Source organism: Macaca fascicularis, chromosome 18 (assembly GCF_037993035.2).
Source record: "Macaca fascicularis isolate 582-1 chromosome 18, T2T-MFA8v1.1".
NCBI classification, from domain to species: Eukaryota; Metazoa; Chordata; class Mammalia; order Primates; family Cercopithecidae; genus Macaca; species Macaca fascicularis.
Genome location: NC_088392.1, coordinates 11716388 through 11736438, shown reverse-complemented (window position 1 = coordinate 11736438; position 20051 = coordinate 11716388). Strand labels below are relative to the sequence as shown.

At 36.0% G+C, this 20051-nt stretch overlaps 1 protein-coding gene across 6 annotated transcripts in view; it reads left to right on the top strand.

The window, feature by feature from the left end:
* CCDC102B (coiled-coil domain containing 102B) overlaps positions 1-20051 on the top strand; it is a 298146-nt gene that overhangs the window by 128327 nt on the left and 149768 nt on the right. The gene's annotated exons all lie outside the window — the stretch shown is intronic.

Genomic DNA, 20051 nt, shown 5'->3' with positions numbered 1-20051 from the left:
CACCATAGCAATATAAAAAGTTTTATTGGATATAACCTGGAAATAAACATCATTTTTAAGAAAAAGGACAATGTGATACATAATATACCAAACAATTTTATTTACCATATGTACACTAAAATAATGCACACCTATATATGTACATATTTATGATATAGTTTACTCTCTTCACACATGCAAACATGCACAGCCACATATACATCAGGTGAGTATGCCAATGTAGTACACCAAATATTTGTTAATCCCAGAGGGTAAAGACAATTAGAAAATTCCTAAGTTTCTATTATAATAATGATCTGTTTATCTGATATCAGAAGGTATTAAACCTAAAACCTAGACATAAATCTCAACTTTATCAAGGCAAAACTTATAAAATTAAATACTTTCTGAGAGTCAGCACCCATTTCATCTTATATATCTTAGATGATTTGTGTTTTAGGGCCCCTAGTATCTATTCCCTGACTTCTACTTTAACATGCATTGATTTTTTTTTTCTCTAGAATTAACTCCATCCCCAAATTTTGGGTCACATCCTATGGTTATGGTTGGCACTATGTCCACCTCCCGGTGAGTGATTCATGTTTGACTAGTCCAAACATTTAGTGACCACATATACTAGTATGGCCAAGCAACTACATCAGAGACAATTAAATGTAATTATGGTTAGACTTTTCAGAGCTATACATTTTCTTGTATGTTAACATTAAGCCTGCAAAAGTATAAATTTGGAACTGTTAAAGACACACTATCACTTGGAATTAAATTAGAAAGAGAAAGATGGAACATGTCAAGAAACCTGAACAGAAGACATAATGAGCTTCTGGATTAGGCATGGCTTGGATTAAGATACCCTTGGGATTTTCAACTATGTCACCAAATTGTCTTTTTCATTTAAGAACATTTGAATTGTTTACAGTGCATTGGAATCAGCAGTTCTAAAATAAATAGCTAATATATTCTTCACAAGCAGTATTTATAAAAGAAAAAAAGTTTATTAAATACAAAATAAACTTCCTTTTAAGAAAAACCAAGGAATTAATCTCTTATTTTGTTATTCATTATTAGGATAGCAAGTTGTATTTAGTTTTTAGCTATCAAATATGTATTGTTTATAAAAGGGTAAGAAGGGAAAATACATTATCACATCTATGGATCTATGGGCACATGTGTTGTTAGAACTACAAGTGGAATAAGTGGAGGCTTTTTTTTTGTATCTGTGTTGAAGAAAACTATTCCAACATATTTTATAGTCTTATCCCTTATATCTATTTTGGAAAGGTGTAGTCTATGATATATATTATATTATTTTTATGAACATCATATTAAATAATTTTCCCAACTAATAGCAACACAAATTATTTAAAGTGATCCGAAACTAAGTTATTCACTGTATCTGTATGAGTGTGTATACACATATACTGAATATATACTCAGAGGGGAAACAATAGAAATGAGATTTTGTTATATTGACACATTTTTAATCTCTAGTAGAAATCCAGGCTTTAATATGGCAATATCTAAGATAAATATCATTTTTACATTTATTATATATTTTTACCCATGCTGAACTAAAAAACTTTGGTTTCCTAATCATTGTCACCAGGTCATTTCAGAGATTAATTATAAAAAACTTTTGGAAATTCAGAAGCAGAATTTTGGTGTCTAGAAAAAGTATTCACCTTGTCAGAGTCATGATACTACTGGGATTTGAGGAGATTCCACAGACTGACCTGTGTTCCCCCTGAGAGAACTCTTATTCTCCTAGCCATACACAGTATGAACTTGAACTCTGCTTCAAATTTAGGCTACAGAAAACTTTTCTTAATTTCTGAGTTAGCTATGACAGTTCTCTTACTATTTGTGGATGTTCAGGTGAGTTAATCACATACTTTGTTTACTAAAGACAGTATTGAGATATTGTAGTTTGTGTAGATCTCTAAGATAGAGAATGTCTTCCATAATTGTTGTGGTGTATTTTGAATATTCTTGCATTCTTGCTTTATAACCCAGTCATAATTATTAAGATATATGGATATTTTGAAATTTTAGTTGAATTTTATCAAGACCTGCAATGATGCCATTCCCTGTGGAAAAGTATTATTATTATTATTATTATTATTATTATTATTATTATTGAGACAGATTTTCACTGTGTCACCCAAACTGAAGTGCAGTATACGATCTCGGCTCACTGCAACCTCTGCCTCCTGGGTTCAAGCAATTCTCCTGCCTCAATCTCCCGTGTAGTTGGGACTACAGGTGCCCGCCCCTGCACCGAGCTAATTTTTTTTTGTATTTTTTAGTAGAGACAGGGTTTCTTTGTGTTGCTCAGGCAGGTTTTGAACTCCTGAGTTCAGGCAATCCACCTGCCTCGGCCTCCCAAAGTGCTAGGATTACAGGCGTGAGCCACCACAACCAGCCTATTTTTACTTTAAGTTCAGAGGTACATGTGCCGGTTTGTTACATAGGTAAACTTGTATCATGGGGATTTGTCATCCAGGTTATTTCATCCCCCAGGTATTGAGCCTAGTACCCATTCGTTATTTTTCCTGATCCTCTCCGTCCTCCCACTCTTCACCCTTTGATTGACCCGGGTGTGTATTGATCCCCTCTGTGTGTCCATGTGTTCTCATTTAGCTCCCATTTGTAAGTGAGAACATGCAATATTTGGTTTTCTGTTCCTGAAAGCTGGAGGCATCACACTACCCAACTTCAAACTGTACTACAGGGCTACAGTAACCAAAACAGGATGGTACTGGTACAAAAACAGACCCATAGACCAATAGAACAGAATAGAGATCTCAGAAATAAGGTCGCACACCTAAGGTCATCTGATGTTTGACAAATCTGCACAAGTATTATTAAAAGACAGTAGGTCCACTTTTAGGTACTGTGGTACATTAGTTCATTTTCATAGTGCTGATAAAGACATACTTGAAATTGGGAAGAAAAAGAGGTTTAATTGGACTCAGAGTTCAACATGGCTGGGGAGGCCTCAGAATCGTGGCGGGAGACCAAAGGTTCTTACGTGGTGGCAGCAAGAGAAAATAAGAAGCAAAAGCAGAATTCCCTGATAAACACATGAGATCTTGTGAGACTTACTATCATGAGAATAGTGCAGAAAAGACTGACCCACATGATTCAATTACCTCACCCTGGGTCCCTCCCGCAACACGTAGGAATTCTGGGAGATACAATTCAAGTTGAAATTTGGGTGGGAACACAGCCAAACCATATCATGTGGAAGAAAAGCAACAAAATGATAAAAAAAAAAAAAAAAAAGCTCTACCTTCACGTTACTGCATTCTTTTGAGTAATACAGATAATGATATACAATTCATAAGGAAGTACATATCTCCTGTGAGGGAGAACCCCAGCCTCTGGAAGGATCAACCAGATGCCTGTGAGGGTCCTGGGGCTGTTGTCATAATCACCACAATCTAACAGATTAGCCAACAGAAATTCATTCTTTTCTGGAGGCTAGAAGTTCAAAGTCAAGGTTCTGGTAAGGCTCCCTCCAAAGGCTCTTGGGGCGAATCCTTCCTTGACTCCCCAGCTTCTGGTGGCTCCTGACATTCCCTGACTTGTGACTGTGTCAACCCAACCTATGCGTCCTCTTCACATGGCCTTCTTCCCTGTGTGTCTGTGTCTCAAATCTTTCTCATTTCTTTTATAAAAGCATCAGTTACTGCATCTAGAGCTCATCCTAAATCCAAAATGAGCTCATTGTGAAATGTTTAACTGAATTACATCTATAAAGACTATTTCCAAGTAAGATTACATTCAGAGCTATGGCAGTTAGGGTTTGTACATATCTTTGTGGAGACGCAATTCAACCCACTGCAATAATTAGGTAACATACAGTTTGTAGGCCAGGTGCAGTACCTAACACCGGTAATCCCAGCACTTTGGGAGTCTGAGGAGGGCAGATTTCTTGAAGTCAGGAGTTGAAGACCAGTTTGGGCAACATGGCAAAACTCCAACTCTACAAAAAACACAAAAAATAGCTGGGATTGTTGGCACATGCCTGTAGTTCCAGCTACTTGGGGATCTGAGGCAGAAGAATCACTTGAACCCACGAGGTCGAGGCTGCAGTGAGCCAAGATTGTACTATTGCACTCTAGCCTGGGTGACAAAGTAAGGCCCTGTTTCTAACAAACAGAGAGAGAGAGAGAGAGAATAAAAGCAGTTTGCCCCTATTACATAAGTGGTAAAAGTAAACAACAAAATTCAATGGATCAGGGCAAGAGAGTTAGTGACAGCACACTACAAAGTGGAGATTGCAGTATGGCAGGTTTATTAGTCTGTTCTCACACTGCTATGAAGAAATACCTGAGACTGGATAATTTATAAAGGAAAAAGGTTTAATTGACTCAGTTCTGCATTGCTGGGAGGCCTCAGGAAACTTACAATCATGGAGGAAGGCAAAGGAGAAGCAGGCACCTTTCTCACAGGGCAGCAGGATGGAGTGAGTGCTGAGTCAAGGCGGAAACCGCTTATAAAACCATGAGATCTCTTGAGAACTCACTCACTACCACAAGGATCGCATAGGGGAAACTGACCTCATGATTTAGCCTGTTCTCCCTTTTGACACATGGGGATTATGGGGTTTATGAGGGTTACAATTCAAGATGAGATTTTGGATGAGGACACAGCCAAACCATATCAGCAGGGCTAGTTTTGTTGTGCCCAAGTTTCAAGCAGTGGTACATAGGCCAGAGATGGTTTCACATGCCAAAGGTGGCATGAGGGCTCCAAATGTTGTCCTCATGCAGAGATGAGAGGTTGTAAAAGTGTCATGCCCTGGTCACATTCACCTACTTAGTTATGAATAGGACTAGCTACTTCTGAGGTGCTCTCAGCAGTGATACACAGAAACGTTTAAGGCCTCTTCCAATATTCTAGCCTTAGTCCTTGACATGCTTTGCCTGTGTCCCCACCGAAATTTCGTCTTGAATTTCCAGGTGTGGTGGGAGGGACCCAGTAGGGGGTAATTGAATCATGGGGGCAAGTCTTTCCTGTGCTGTTCTCATAACAGTGAATAAGTTTCATGAGATCTGATGATTTTTAAAAAGAGGAGTTCCCCCACACAAGCTCTCTCTCTTTGCCTGAGTAACTGTATGCCTATGGTAGGCAGAATAATGGTTTCCAAAGTTATCCAAATTTTAGTCACTGGAACTGTCAGTGTGTTACTTATATGTCAAAAAGAGTTTTGCAGGTGGAAAGAAGGCTGCTAATCAGTTAACATCGCATACATAGATGATCCTACATTATCTCCATGGGGCCAATGTAATCACAAGGGTCCTTAAGTGTAGAAAATTAAGACAGTAGAGTTGTCAGTAGAATAAGCAGGACAACGAGCACAAGCCAAGGATTTCAGGCAAGTTCTAGGAGCAGAGAAAGGCCTCTATTTGACAGCCAGCAAAGAAATGGGGAACGTAATCCTATAAACACAAGGGATTAACTCTGCCAACAACTTGAATGATCAAAGAAGCAAATCTCCTGTAGAACCTATTAAAATATTACAATTGTAGCCACATGAGAGCTATGTCAGGCTTCTGACCTCCGGAATTCTAAGATAATAAATTTGTATTGTTTAAACCATTGTTGGTCATAATTTGTTACAGCAACAACTAACACAACACCACTACTCTTGAGACTTGGATTTGATGCTCTGATAGGGACTGGTTCTGATTTCATTCAGTTTGTCTCATACAACACTTGATTAGTGCTATTATCAACAGAATTCTGATCAGCAGTATCAGGCCAGTCAGCAATATTGATCTCAGCCATGCACACTAGAATCCTGCAATCAGCCTATTGAATAAACCCCCAGAAGAAGTAGTGTGTCTTATTTCAGGTAATCATTTATTTTCACTTCTCATCTTATGGCTCATATGCTCTGCTCCACCTGACCAATGTTAATTAAGACAGCAGAAAGTGCTGATGACTACATATCCTTCTCCTTGTTGAGCCAAGATGTAGATTATGGGTTGTTAATTGCAACTCATACAAGAATTGCTGATATAGGGCTTATGCTGTCTCAGAGGGGACACAGGTTACCCTAGTTTGGGAATTGTTGAACTTGTTTTGGATCAGTATTATGTTGATTTGGTTAGGCCTCAAGAACAGAATCACCATATATTTGCAGATTCAATAGCCGTGCATACATAACTGAAAGCCAACTGAGAGTCAGAAGCAGCACTTGAATTTTTATCTGTTCAAATGAAACAAGGTTGTCCAGTCTGTGCGTTTGTGCATGCACATGACAAGTCTGCATTCATGAGCTGTGGCTGATGATAAAAGGCCCAGCCGGTCCAGCCAAGCCTGCTGCTTGACTCACGTGGATCTCTCTCCCTAGGCCTTCTGAAGCCTCAGGTGTTCCCTCTTCAGGTGTTGTGGTTTCTTCCCTCCCAGGCTGCTACTCTGTTTTTGTAAACCGATTCCTCACCTGTACCCAGACGTTTTGTTCAGGTGAGTCGGGTTTCATGGAGCTGGGACACAAATAAGGTTCCCATTGGGAGAAAGGTTATTTGTTGAGCACCTATTATAAGCCAGCTGCTTATATTTGCTATGTGGCTTTACCTTAACTATAATCTTGGGTATACATTTATTATTGATATTTTACAAACATAGAATCTGCAAGAAAGGTTTAGTGACTTGCTCAAGTCTGACATTACTTAGCATTCTGATCTCGGTTGCCTTTTTAGATGGCTTGCAGTAAAAAAAAAAAACAATATATTAAATTGAATGAGTCGATGTGATTCAAAAGCCTCTGTTTCCTCCTTTAAACTATACTGCCTTCTACTCCAAAAAAGGAGAATGGAGAATCTCTGTTAAATGAAAAGATATAAATATAGACATACAGAAACATACACACACATTTTTCTTTTTCTCTTTTTACCATTCTGTCCTGTTTTAATAAAAACTTAGGGAATCATTTAGCAATTTATGTAACTCGCAAGAAAATTTTTCCAGACATAAATATAGGTACTTAGTGTGTATACAAAAGTGTATATAAAATGCACATTTATTGTGCACTACAGAAATCAGGCTATACAAAAATGTGTATATATTTTTTATATAACTAATAATAAAATACCTATGCAAACTATGCAAAGTGTGCATGACACCAACATAATTATTTTACTAAAATCAATTTAATAAATAACATTGTTATTATTTAATACTAAAATAACTGCCATAGATTGAGCACACAGTATATGCAATGCCTTGTGCTATGTATGGTATAAATATGACATCATAAAAAATTAGCTGATAGGTATTCTATCATCCCCATTATATAGATGAGACACCTGAAATCCTATGAGGATATGTAACAGGAAGCAAATATTCAAACACAGGTTCACACTGAAGAATGAAGAAAAGCATTGTTTGAATAATGTTGCCTTCCTATGAGCCAGAAATTAAAGAGAGTTAGTGGCGACCTTGGTAACAGAATTGCATTAAGTTTACTGTCTTTATATTACCTAGAAAACAATATCACACATGAGTAGTCACCAATACAGATCACATTCCATTCTGAGACATGGTTAGCCTATGTTCGCAGCTAAGAGATTCATAATAATGAACATATGGATCCTATGGGAAATGGTTTTAAATTATCAACTATGCAAGGGATCTGTGGCCATCATCAGCAAAACTTGCTGCTTGACCCACAGCTGTTATACCTCCCTGAAGTGCTTGTTTCATTCTATGTTTATTGCTGTAATTGACATCATTAGCAACCAAGGAATTCTCCTAGGATTGAAGTTACTGAACTACTATGTTACTACAATTTGTCTTAAAATTTCTGATGCTGTGGTACAGTCTCTGTATCTCAACCCCCTTTTCCCTTCTTCCCCCCAAAAACTTATCAGATCTCTATTTTTAGGTACCCATTGCTCACATTTTCCTTATACACCTAATATGGTTAGGCTTTGTGTCCCCACCCAAATCTCATCTTGAATTGTAATCCCCATAATCCCATGTGTCAAGGGAGAGACCAGGTGAAGGTAATTGAATCATGGGGGCAGTTTCCCCCAGGCTGTTCTTGTGATAGTGGGTGAGTTCTCATGAGATCTGATGGTTTTGTAAGGGGCTCTTCCCCCCTTCCCCCACCATACTTCTTCCTGCCACCTTGTGAAGATGGTGTCTTGCTTCCTCTTTGCCTTCTGCCGTAATTGTAAGTTTCCTGAGGTCTCCCCAGCCATGCTGAACTGTGAGTCAGTTAAACCTCTTTTCTTTATAAATTACCCAGTCTGAGGCAGTTCTTTATAACAGTATGAAAATAGACTGATAAACACCCACATACACCTAGATTTGGTTGGATATATCAACAAAGGTGCAACATTGAAATCCTCTGGATGCTCCGCTTTTCAGAAGAATTTCCATGTGAGGGGAGATAGGTAGTTCAGGGGACTTATCGATAGGCCTGCACAATTGTTCCCTGACATGGACTCCCACTGTCATCTGCACACAAGCCCTTGCTGGTCCTCACTTCAAGGCTCTGGTTAGGCACTGAAGAAATGAGTTATCCTCTTGATCCTCTTGAGATTAGCTGAGTTGTACAAACACTTATGCCAAATGCTTCTCAAATTTTAGTGGGTTACCAGAGTGCCAGGGGACTTGTTAAAATACTGTTTGTCAGCGCCCACCCCCAGATTTGCTGATTGGACAAGTCTGTGACAGGCCTAAGTATTTGCAGCTCTCACAAGTTCCAAGCTGATGCTAATGCTACTGGCACACAAACCACACCTTAGGGGCTACTGCTGTCCACTAAGGCACTCAGAAAGGATGCCTGGAAAAATCAGGAAGAACCAATGTTCTCAAAAATGACAACCCTCCAATTTTGCTATGGAAAAGCATTCTAACCAGGTCTTCATATCCTACCACCATCTACAACTTCTCTGACCAGGTCTTCCTATCCTACCACCATCTACAACTTCTCTGACAAAACGAGGCTTTCTGTATTACAAAATATATAGAAATATGTAGAAAACTATTTCTTGTTAGTACTCAAACCTAGCTTCATATTAGTATCAATTGGAGAGATGATTAAGAAATACTCAGATACCACTCCTCAGAGTCCAATAAATAAGTCTGGCTTGCTGTGGTGGTATCAGCACTTTTTTTGGTTACCCCTGTTTCTAGGTGATTCAAATATACAGACGGGGCTAGAACCACAGCAAACCCAAAAGGGGAGGCTGGAGTCTCTTCATTACATTTCTCTCCTTGTCACATCCTCCACTGAGGGGTGGGGGCTGACATTGGATTAGAAACAGGAAGCACCAAGTCAGCAAATTAGTTTTGCCTTTCCTTTTCTCAGTTTCTGTTTATGATGTTTTGACCACAAAGCCTGCTCACTTTTATAATAGTAGCAACACCACTTTCTTATTTTAGGAGTACTTACTATGGGTCAATGCTTTCTTAAGCTATAACATAAATTGTTTCATTTTGTACTTATATTTATAGGTGGTTACTAATTAAGATGAGCTGTATTACTTTTTTTAAAAGTGGAAGATGTTATTTGCAGCCATTATATGTCTGGGAAGATATCAACTGTTTTATAAGAGTACATGCCAATGATGATTCTGCCTGATGAATCACCAAAAAGCCCCCTGATGAACATTCAGTCATTAACACCAGTACAATAGACAGTTCTAATAACCAGTTATTTTGAGGAGTGTATTCTCAATATATATCTCTGAGACATTTTTTAAAGAAAACAATAAAACACCAACCTCTTGACACTTCTTTGTTTTTTATAAACAAATCAAGGTAAATATTCTGATCAATATTTATACATTTTGGAGTTTTCTCTGCTAGGGATAATAAATTAGCAAAATATTAAAAATAAGAATTAGGATGAAAACAAAGGAAGCCAAGATACATAGATAATGGCTTTTGCTAACATGCAGTAGGAAAGGTAATAATGGAATATTTCATGATTATTTCTTAAATATTTGATATAATGATAGTGTAACATTAAATATTATTTTTCAATATGCAAGGACAAGAAAAGTTACAACTTGAACTGAAAGTATTTAGAAATATTTATACATTCTATCTATAACTAAGATTTAATCAAATAGAGTTTAATCAAATGTAATCTCAATATATATACTTTTTGTTAATAACTACTTCTGCCTTTAAAATTAAATTGTCTATTATGTTTTTGCAGAAGGATTGATGAATCAGTTTATGAAATAAAATACCTATAATGATTTTTTAAAAATCCATTAGAGTAAGAGTTGAAATTTTCTATTTTTCATTGACTTGTTCTTAGTATTTACTCTTGTAATTTTACAGACATGTATTTTAAAGGAGGCAGAAGCTAAGCAGAATATAAATTCTCTTTTAGAAACACCTGCAATAGCCATACTTGTTTAATTGACTTGAAGTTAAGGAATGTCTCATCGTTATTACACATATGTTAAAAGTCATGAGTGGCAGTGACATTAATCTATCTCCAAAGTCACTATTATTGCCATTGTATCCACAAATTATTTTTATTGTTAAACTTCATTATGTAATGAATGTCTTTGTGTCATTGCCCTTTTTTAAATCTATCTTTATGAACTTAGAATTCACTTTTTAAATGGTTTTCCTTCTAGGGTGTGTTCACATTTTATTCATGTTCATCATTATTCTTTATAGAATATATTGATTTAATGAAGCATAGTATAGATGATTTGTTTCTAAATAAAAATTTGCAAATATTTACCCTAAGCACTAAATGGGAAAATCAGGTATACATTAATTAGGTTAGATACAAATTTTAGCTGATTCTTCAAGATTTTTACAAGTCAGATAATATTCTTTAGCCAGTATCTTATACAAAACCTATATGATAAATGAGCTAAAAGTTAGTTTGTGTGAAACTTTGGTTGTTAATTCTACCTGGAAATATTTGAGTCTATGGTAAATGGAGTAGGCATGTGTAATGGAAAGTAGTTATGGTGCAGGAGAAAGACCGTGAGCTTCAGCGTCAGATGTAGATGGGCTCCATAATCTGGAAATAATTTTAAACCTAATTAAGTTCCAGAATTTTTTAAATTAAATGTCCTCATAAGAATATTATAAAAATTGAGTAAGATCATGCATATAACACATTCATAATTCTCGACACATGAAAGTCATCTTCAATTATTTAAGCATTTATCCATTTATTCAACAAATATCTTGTGAGCAGCTACAAAGCAAGGGCAATCTGGTAGAGAGAGGATACCATTTTAATCAGATAAATTTAGTTTCTGTCCAGTAAAGTGTAGACCGAACGGTCAATAGTTTTTACCTCCGCGTTTTCTGTCTTCATACACTGGTCTGTTTTATTCATTATATGACATATTGGGTAGAAATTTAGCTACCTGAGAAGAGGCCAAATAATTCCTAGAAATAACATTGATTGATAACAAGTAGTTTGTAGTTTTGAATTTCAATAATTACACATGATATAACACTGATAGTTAATAGCCCATAACTTGACTAGACTTTTTTGAAAATCAAATAGTGCCTAACACTTTCCCCACTTCTGGGGATATAATACTAACCAAGGCAGAAATTACCCAATGCACTGTAAAGTTCATCGGAGAAGGAGGGGTGTTACATATTGCACGTAGTTGAATAACCATATCTAGGGAGAGAAAGAAGGGAGAGCTGCTTGTGTAACTAGGTATAAGTGGTGCTTTTTACAGAGGTAAATGAGATTAGTGCACTGGAAGAGCAATGGACTTTTTAAAGGGAGTGTTTGTTTTGGTGGAAAAATCTATTCAGTCATTTTCAGATGGGTCTGATTTGAAGCACACAAAACATTTAATTTACAGACATTAATTGGGCAGTTAGGTGATAGTCAAGCACTTGAAGTTGGGATTTGGTATGAATTTGGACTCCACCTGTTAGAGGTGTGAACTTGGGTTCCTCTCTTATCTAAGCCACATTTTCCTCATTTGTAAAGTGGTGATTGTAATGCCTACTTCATAGGGTATTCAGAAGGATTAATAGATCATCAGTGAAAGCTCTTATTCTCAATATTGGCTCACAATAAGAACTCAACACATTTCCGTTATTAAGTTATGGTTTTGAGTCCTATATGGATCAGGACATCAGAGACATTGCCTGGATTATAAGTATGGATTTCAGAATCCTAGACCCACAGGTGGTAAACAATCTTATGGGACGGCAAAAGGCTATTGACAGTGAAGGAAGAACAAATACGAGACTGATCCTTATCCTTAGAGATAATAGTTGATAATTAGAGAAGGCAGAGCTGGCAAATGAAGCTGAGGAGGATCATCAAAAGGAAAAGAGAAAAGCAGAAGAATGGGATAAGGCTTGAAAAACAGTGAATCCAGGAGGAGGATGTGGTTACCTCCGTCAAGCCATGCCAGATGACAAAATGAAGAATAAAAGGTATGCTTTGGATTTACAACACAGGAGTTGATGGTGATCTTGGTGAGAGCTTGTCAGAGGGGAGGAAACAGGGCAAAGAAACCATACTGGAGTGGAAAGGGAAGAAATGGAAGAAACTATTACAAACTACTATTTTAAGATATTTGATTGTGGTATTTTCAAAAAATGAGAAATTTAATAATCGTTATGTTGGGTAGTAGGGTACATTTTTTAATTGAGCCTTTTTAATGCTTTTAAGTAGAGGAAAACTGCTTTTCTTGGCAGGTGGATTTTAGCGAGGTGGGGGAGACAATGGATTATAGTAGGGCAAGAAAGCAGTTGAAATGAGGATTCGCTGTCTAACCTCAATACTAGAAGAAGCAGGGGAGAAATGAGGGTAGAAGGGCTGGAGAGCATGACAAAGAGGGAGAACAGGTATGCTTTCTGCAGTGGTGAGAGGCAGTGCAGCTGGAGACCAGGAATACAAGCTCAATGAGCTATTTAGGATTTTCATTCAAACACATTTCAACTTGTCATAGCTAAAGGTCAGCAGCTATAAGTTATATATTTTTCCTACCTGTAAAGGACATTGAATGGCTGTTGAAAGCTCAAGATCCATTTCATTAGATTGGAGCAGAAGTCTTAATAATTTGAACAGAAAATATAGCCTAACAGAGCCCTTTTTTCTTTTCCATTCCACACAGCAGGGGTGTTGAAGTCAGTAAAGCCTTAATTTCACCCTTCAGTGTCTCACAAGACTAAGAACCTCCATTTTGATGAAATGGATGGAAAGGTTTTGTAAAGTTTTCTACATGAAATGGAACAATTTTTATGCTTCTGAGTTTTCCACTTTACAAAAGCATTGGTTTTACAACAGGCTGCCTTTGCATCCGTTTTACTGAGGAAAGACAATGGCTTTGATGGCAGTCCCTGCTGCTGGGCTCTCGAAGCTTCAGTTTTCCCCTTAGCAAGGCTAAAACAGGAGACCTGAGCCTGGTAACCTTAAAAACAATGCCAATTGGAATTTCCGTTTTCTCATTGCTTAAAAATTCCTGTTAGTTAGTGTGTCCAGTCATTTCACTGACTTAATTTCATTCTACATGTTCAAACATTAACCATCTCCAGAGCTTCTGAGTATTTCTTGGATAATGAGTTTAATTTGGTAAGATTTTCTTGGGTCTTACCTTTGATACACCAGGAAGAAGAGGAATCTATGGAGCATAGTTTGGCTATAAGAAGTAAACAAATTATATATTTTAAATATGCTTATATAATATACATATATATATGTCTGTATGCATTTTGTCATGTATTTAAAATCACCAACTCGATCCTAAGTTTAATGCTTATGATGAAATATGTTCATGTAAGGAGAAAATACTAAGGTACCACACAAACCTAAAAATAAAGAGTAATTGCATTGCTATCTACACTAGCTCACATTTTTGTGTGTTTATTTCATTCCTCTAACATCAGAATTGCCTAGGACTAAATTTGATCATTAGACCCACCTTGCTGGAAAGATCTACAAGGAAACAAAGGCCAATGCAGTCTGCGAAGGGCCCAAATACTTGGATTTACAATTATGTGATAAAAGTATTCAAGATGTATATATAACACATATATAAGAGTAGATTATACATTATATAATTATATACATTATACACAACGTATACAATTATATGCATTATATTATACATTATATGCATGTATAATACATCTATATACTATGTATTATATGTTTGTGGGCTATTTTTAAATCACAGGTGTTCTTGGGATACTGGCAAAGGAAGCTCTCAGTGACTTAATACTTTAATATTTAAATATATGGTAAAGTAATACAGTAAGTAACGCAAGGAAAATCAGTGAACGGCACCTCATCGAATGACGATGTGCTGATGGACACAATCAGGTGTGCTATACGTGGTTGCACAGGTTGCGCAAATATGACTGCCTCAGAGCAAAATGGAGCTGAAATTAAGGATGTGCTGAATTCTTCATGTCATGAGCTCTGGCCTTCTGCTCTATCTCTGTTGGGGAGTAACTGCTATACTCTTCACAGAGCCAGCATGTGGTCTACATGCTATAACTGGGAAATCGTATGAATGTGAGGGTCCAATATTGTGAGCACTCATTGAAATACGCCCTTTGAAAATCACCAGGAATCAGAATTTTGGATCGTTGCTTTAATTTTTTTATATCCAAATAGATTGTATGGTTACTTAAGGATATTATAGTAGAAAAGACTTGTTGCACAGTAAACAGGCATAAGGTGCAATGTCAAGAAACTTACAGCAAATGCAAGAACACAGTAACAGTTACATGAACACATACATTTTTTTTTCAAATGAGCACATGATTTATTTGAAAAGTCTACTTCATTTTAACTGCTAGAGAATACTCCCAGTATCGTGATTTTGTTTTTACAACATGTCTCATTCAGAGGCATGATCAGTAAATTTAACTTTTTACATTACAATAACGTTGACACATCAAAATTTAAGTAGATTTAACACTTTGAGTAGATAAACTTACAGTGTGATGACATTGCAGCCAGATTTTTTTTTCAAGGCAAATATGATCTGTAAGTCACATTGTATCGACCAGAGAACTTTTTTTGTTTTATATAATGGAGGCTTTACAGTTTGCTATTGATTTGGGCCAACTGCTGGATTCTCAAGCTAAGATGGAAGGCATTTATTGCACTTTATATGAATACATTTTAAGATATTTGTATTATTTAAGATAAGTTAAACTGCTATGACATTTCGGACCCAAAAGATGTAATGGTAGAATATACTGGAGTGCTTAGTATGTTCGTGTAGCAATCTAATTTGGATCAACACCTTCCATGTTGTAGTTTTGATTTCCCGGGGAATGCATTCTCAACGCAGGCCATATCATATGAGGGGGTGAAGATTTTTTCATTTGGGGGTGTGAGAGGTAAAAACAACATTACAATAGTCTGTGGTACTCCAAGGAGCCACAGTTTATAAACACATATAGCATACCCATGTTATTAAAATTTTACAGAGAAGTAGGATTAGGAAAAATGTCTAAAAAGCCTCCTTGGGAAAAGTAAGAATGGGGTCAGGGGATTGTTGAGAAAGACTGCTGGGGGCCTTGTTCTTGCTTTTTGCTCCCATCTGACAGAAGGTGATAGGGAGCACGGGTATGCATCTTTAGGGAAGCCTTATGACCAAGTTTGGAAGTGACAGGAACCTCTCACCCATATCTATTGGCTAAAACTGAGTCACATGACCATAGCTAACTGCAAGGGAGGCTAAGGACTATAGTCTAGCTGTGTGTCTAGGAACAAAAGGAATATTGGTTGTGGTAGCTGTATAGTGTCTTTTAATTCCAGTTCATAGATGTGTATGTATCACAAAGTGGGTGTTCAATGAATATTTACTGAACTGTTGAACTGATATATGGATCTCTGTTATCTTCTAACATAACTTGTATATCCCAGCTCTGTAGATCTTGTCAGATTTTTGACAAATGATAGAGAATTATGAGTCCAATAAGAAGAATTCTTTCTTTTCAAGTCCTGACACTAGGTAACCTATCAGCATTTCCATGAATTTAGTCCAGGCTTTGGCTGTTGTCTTCCTTTTTTACTCCATTATTTTGGCATTAAATATAAATAACTGTATTATTCTATAAATTTGCTTTTATTGCTAATCTTATCTAAACATTTCAAATTTTTAAAAAATTTCTTTGAACTATTATTTGTATAAAGTCGTTTCTAATGGAGAAGCAGTACTTAACAGTAACCAAATGGAAAAATGGCAACATTTTCTAGACCACATCATAGTTTTAGATGAATTATGTTGGTAAAGATTATAGATAGATATTTAGACCACCTTAAAATGCATCCTTGGTGCATACAATTACTTTTAGTATGTTCCTTAGGTTAACATTTACTACCTTTATCCATTTTACACAAACATCTTCTGAAAAAATTCCTAGAGATTAATTATTCTACCTACTTCAAAAATATCTTAGTTTGAGATTATATTTGAGGTAATAGGATTTGGGGACAAGAAATGAAACAAAACACTGTTATGACAGTCAAGAGACTTTGGGGTTCAATCTGTCCTCATTTTGAAACACACAGGTTATTAAACCACTCTGTGCCTTACTTCCCTCTTCAGTAAATAGAGAAGCTTCTTTGGTGGAGCTTTACAATCCCTTCCAATTTGTTGACAACTGATACAGGAAAGCTTCTCTCTTTCTAAATCTGCTTTCTGCTCTTGAAAAATAACACAAATAAAATGTAATGTCCAGTAGGCATCTTGAGAACACTTGGTGTTATTTGTTGAAGTGGGTATTCATTAGTATTTTCAACTAAAAATAGAGTAAACATTCATGTTTTTAATCTGTTTTTCTGCCAAGATAAGTTGAGCGATTACAATTTCCTCTGCTCTATATTAAATGCTTAAATAGTGTTATTTTATTTACTTATCACAAAAAAATCTTCTGAAGAGATTATTCTTTTGCCATTTCTATTTTATAAAGGAGGAAACTGAAGTGGAGGGAGGACACAACATTTGTTAGCAGAGAATTAGGTTTAGAGGGCTGGCTGACTCCAGCACAAATCTGAATTGTTTATACACAGTCTTGTAATAAGATTTAACAAAGAAAATGCTCATGTTTCTTTTTGCTATTTTATTCACAACTTGAAATTGTATTTTAAAGAGATAAGTTCATTTTTACCTATCAATTATTTTGATCTCAAGTTTTTAGAGGCCAAATATGCTTAATTTTAAATGTAATAATGTTTCATTTTGATTTTTCTCCATCAAACATTTCCATGCCCTCCACGTCATTTAATCTGGTACCATTTGACTTTCTTGTGTATTGACATTGGGAGAGTCATTCATAAGTTAGAAGAAGCCTGTTCAGAATACTTAATAAGTATGTCTATTATTATTGTAGAGCTATTATTTCCATAGATTGCTCAATTATATTTTGTGATAATATATTGGAATACAGTGTCAGCTCAAATATTTATTGTTGTATGATACTGTGTCAGGCTTTATTAAAATCATATCAGTTCCAAATTGTAGCAGAAGTTTGTGTGTTGTGATTTCTACAATATGATCATATAAGTGTAATTAGGATGATTGCAATTAGCTGAAATTTATGGTCCTCTTACTTTTGAATTTGAAAAATAACTAAAGAACATATACAAAAACCAACTAACCAAACAAAAATCCATAACAACGTGACTTTTAGCTACTATCAGTGTATCCCAAAGGAACATTTGACAGGCTGGGAGAGGTACTTATGAATTATAATCACAAAAATTAGGCTTCCTTTTAAATGAGACAGTAAATGCTTTCGCATGCCACTAGCTAAATGTTCTTTCACCTATGAAGAATTATTACTGATGAAAAATCATGTCACCGAAGTAGTTAATTTCTACCATGTCCACATTCACAGATAATGAGGCAACTCTATAGGCTCTGTACTTAGAGTAAATTAGTAATTTAACTAAATGTCTTAGTGTAGTAGCAAATAATTTGGGAAATTCTATAAATTACAAATTTTAAATGAAAATGACTTATCTACCTAAAGTGGTTGTTGGCAAACTGTATTCATGAAGATTGATTTTGGGGAGTTTCTTTTTTTGACTATCAGAAAATTGAAAATTTAGCTCTTTATTTTTACAGTGAGCCAAGTGAATATCTGTCTTTGATAAGAATATAAATCATCAATTTATTTTATCCTATTTTTCAAAAGTAACTTTCTATTTTAGCATGTATGTTTTCTTTAAAGCAGAAAGCTATAATAAAACTGAAAAGACAGATTTACAATTAATTCTACTCATGATTTCTGAGGAAGCTCAATGTGTTTTAACTTCTATAAAGACAGATTTAAGTTTGAACAAGGTATTTAAATGACAATAAATCTTATCCTAAGTTAATTCTAAGAGGAAATAATTTTTACACATGCATAAAAGCATATAAAATATTCAGTAATTATCCATTGAGAGAAGGGAAAAATTATAAAACAATTCAGTATTTAGAAGTCACATGACAATAGCAATTTAACAGTACCTTTTCTTTGATTTTTTTCAGCAAATACTATATCCAAATGTAGTTGTTATTGTGATATATATGTAAAGCTTTAAATGTCTCTCAGATTTTTGTTCATTCAATAAATATTTAGTACCTCCTCTACTTTACATTGTTCTTAAGATATAACTACATTTCAATTTAAAAAAAGACAAAAATAGACACAAAATCCCTGCCTATTTGAGGACATAGTATGCTGAGAAAAGACATACAATGAATGTCTGGCTACATTTGATATTTGGGTAGGTGGCAGTGAGCCCTATGGAGAAACAAAGCAGGGAAGGTGGTCAGGACTCCCACAGTGATGTGGGTCCATGCCCAGGCTTGCCACTAAATAGGATGATTAGAAAAGAGCATATCTATGAGGTGACGTTGAAACTGATACTTAGAAGAGATGAAGGAATGAGCTAGCCATGGTCATGACTTGGGGAACATTTTGCCAATAACAACAAGAGATTTTTAAGACAAGCATGTGCCTAGTGTGTTGGGAGCCACTCTGACTAAATGTATAGTGCAAGAAACTCAGTGGCAGAAGATGGGATTTTGAATCTATTTTTAAGGTAAGGTTGAGAAGATGTGCTGATGGATGAGAGAGAACATGAGGAGTGAGAGAACGTGAGGAGTTAAGAATGACTCTGGGTAACAAGAGGAAGGGTGAGAATGACATTAGTGATATAGAAATGAATGTGTATCAGCCGTATTTTGGAGAGAGGATTAAGAGGTGTTTGTGTTGGTTTGGTTTGCCTTTGTGTTTAGTTTAGTTTTTGTTTTATCTATGTGAACTTTGAAATACTCATTAGACAACTATGGAGAGATGTCAAATAGGCTGTAGGTATCTGAATTTCAGGGAATCTGTTAGGTTGGATAATGTATAAGTCTTCAGCTTATAATGTTGGTTTAAGCCATGAAACTGGAAGAAATACCCAAATGAACACAAATTGATAGAAAAGCAACCAGGCCGGAAGATTTTGCCTTGAAGTTTTCAAGGTTCAGAAGTCAGGGAGAGGCCTTGGAACCATTAGGGATACTGCGATGAGTGGCCAGTATTGGGGAGTAAGATATGCAAGTGCAGCATCCTGGGAGCTGAATGAAGGAGGGAAGGCAAAGAGAGATGATAGTGGGTTCACCTGCTGCTGCCTGAGAACTGTCCATGGTTCCCACTCTCCTCCTCCTGTTCGTGCCCCTTCTGTTTAGTGCTCCACATCTCATTCTTCACAGATTGAGCATCCCTAATCCAAAAACCTGAAAACCAAAATACTCCAAAATATGCAGTATTTCCAGCAGACATCATGCCACAAGTGGAAAATTCCACGTCTGGATTCATGCAATGGATGCATAAAATTACTTAATATATTGTGTGAAATTATCTAAAGGCTCTGTGTATAAGACGTATATGAAACAAAAAATGAATTTTGTGTTTAGACTTGGGTCCCATTCCTAAGATATCTCATTGGCAAATATGCTAAAATAAAAAAATCCAAACTCTGAAATACTTCTGGTCCCAAACACGTTGTATAGGGGTTATTCAGCCTGTATTTTCTGTCATATTTTGAGAAAAAATAAATCCAAATTATATAC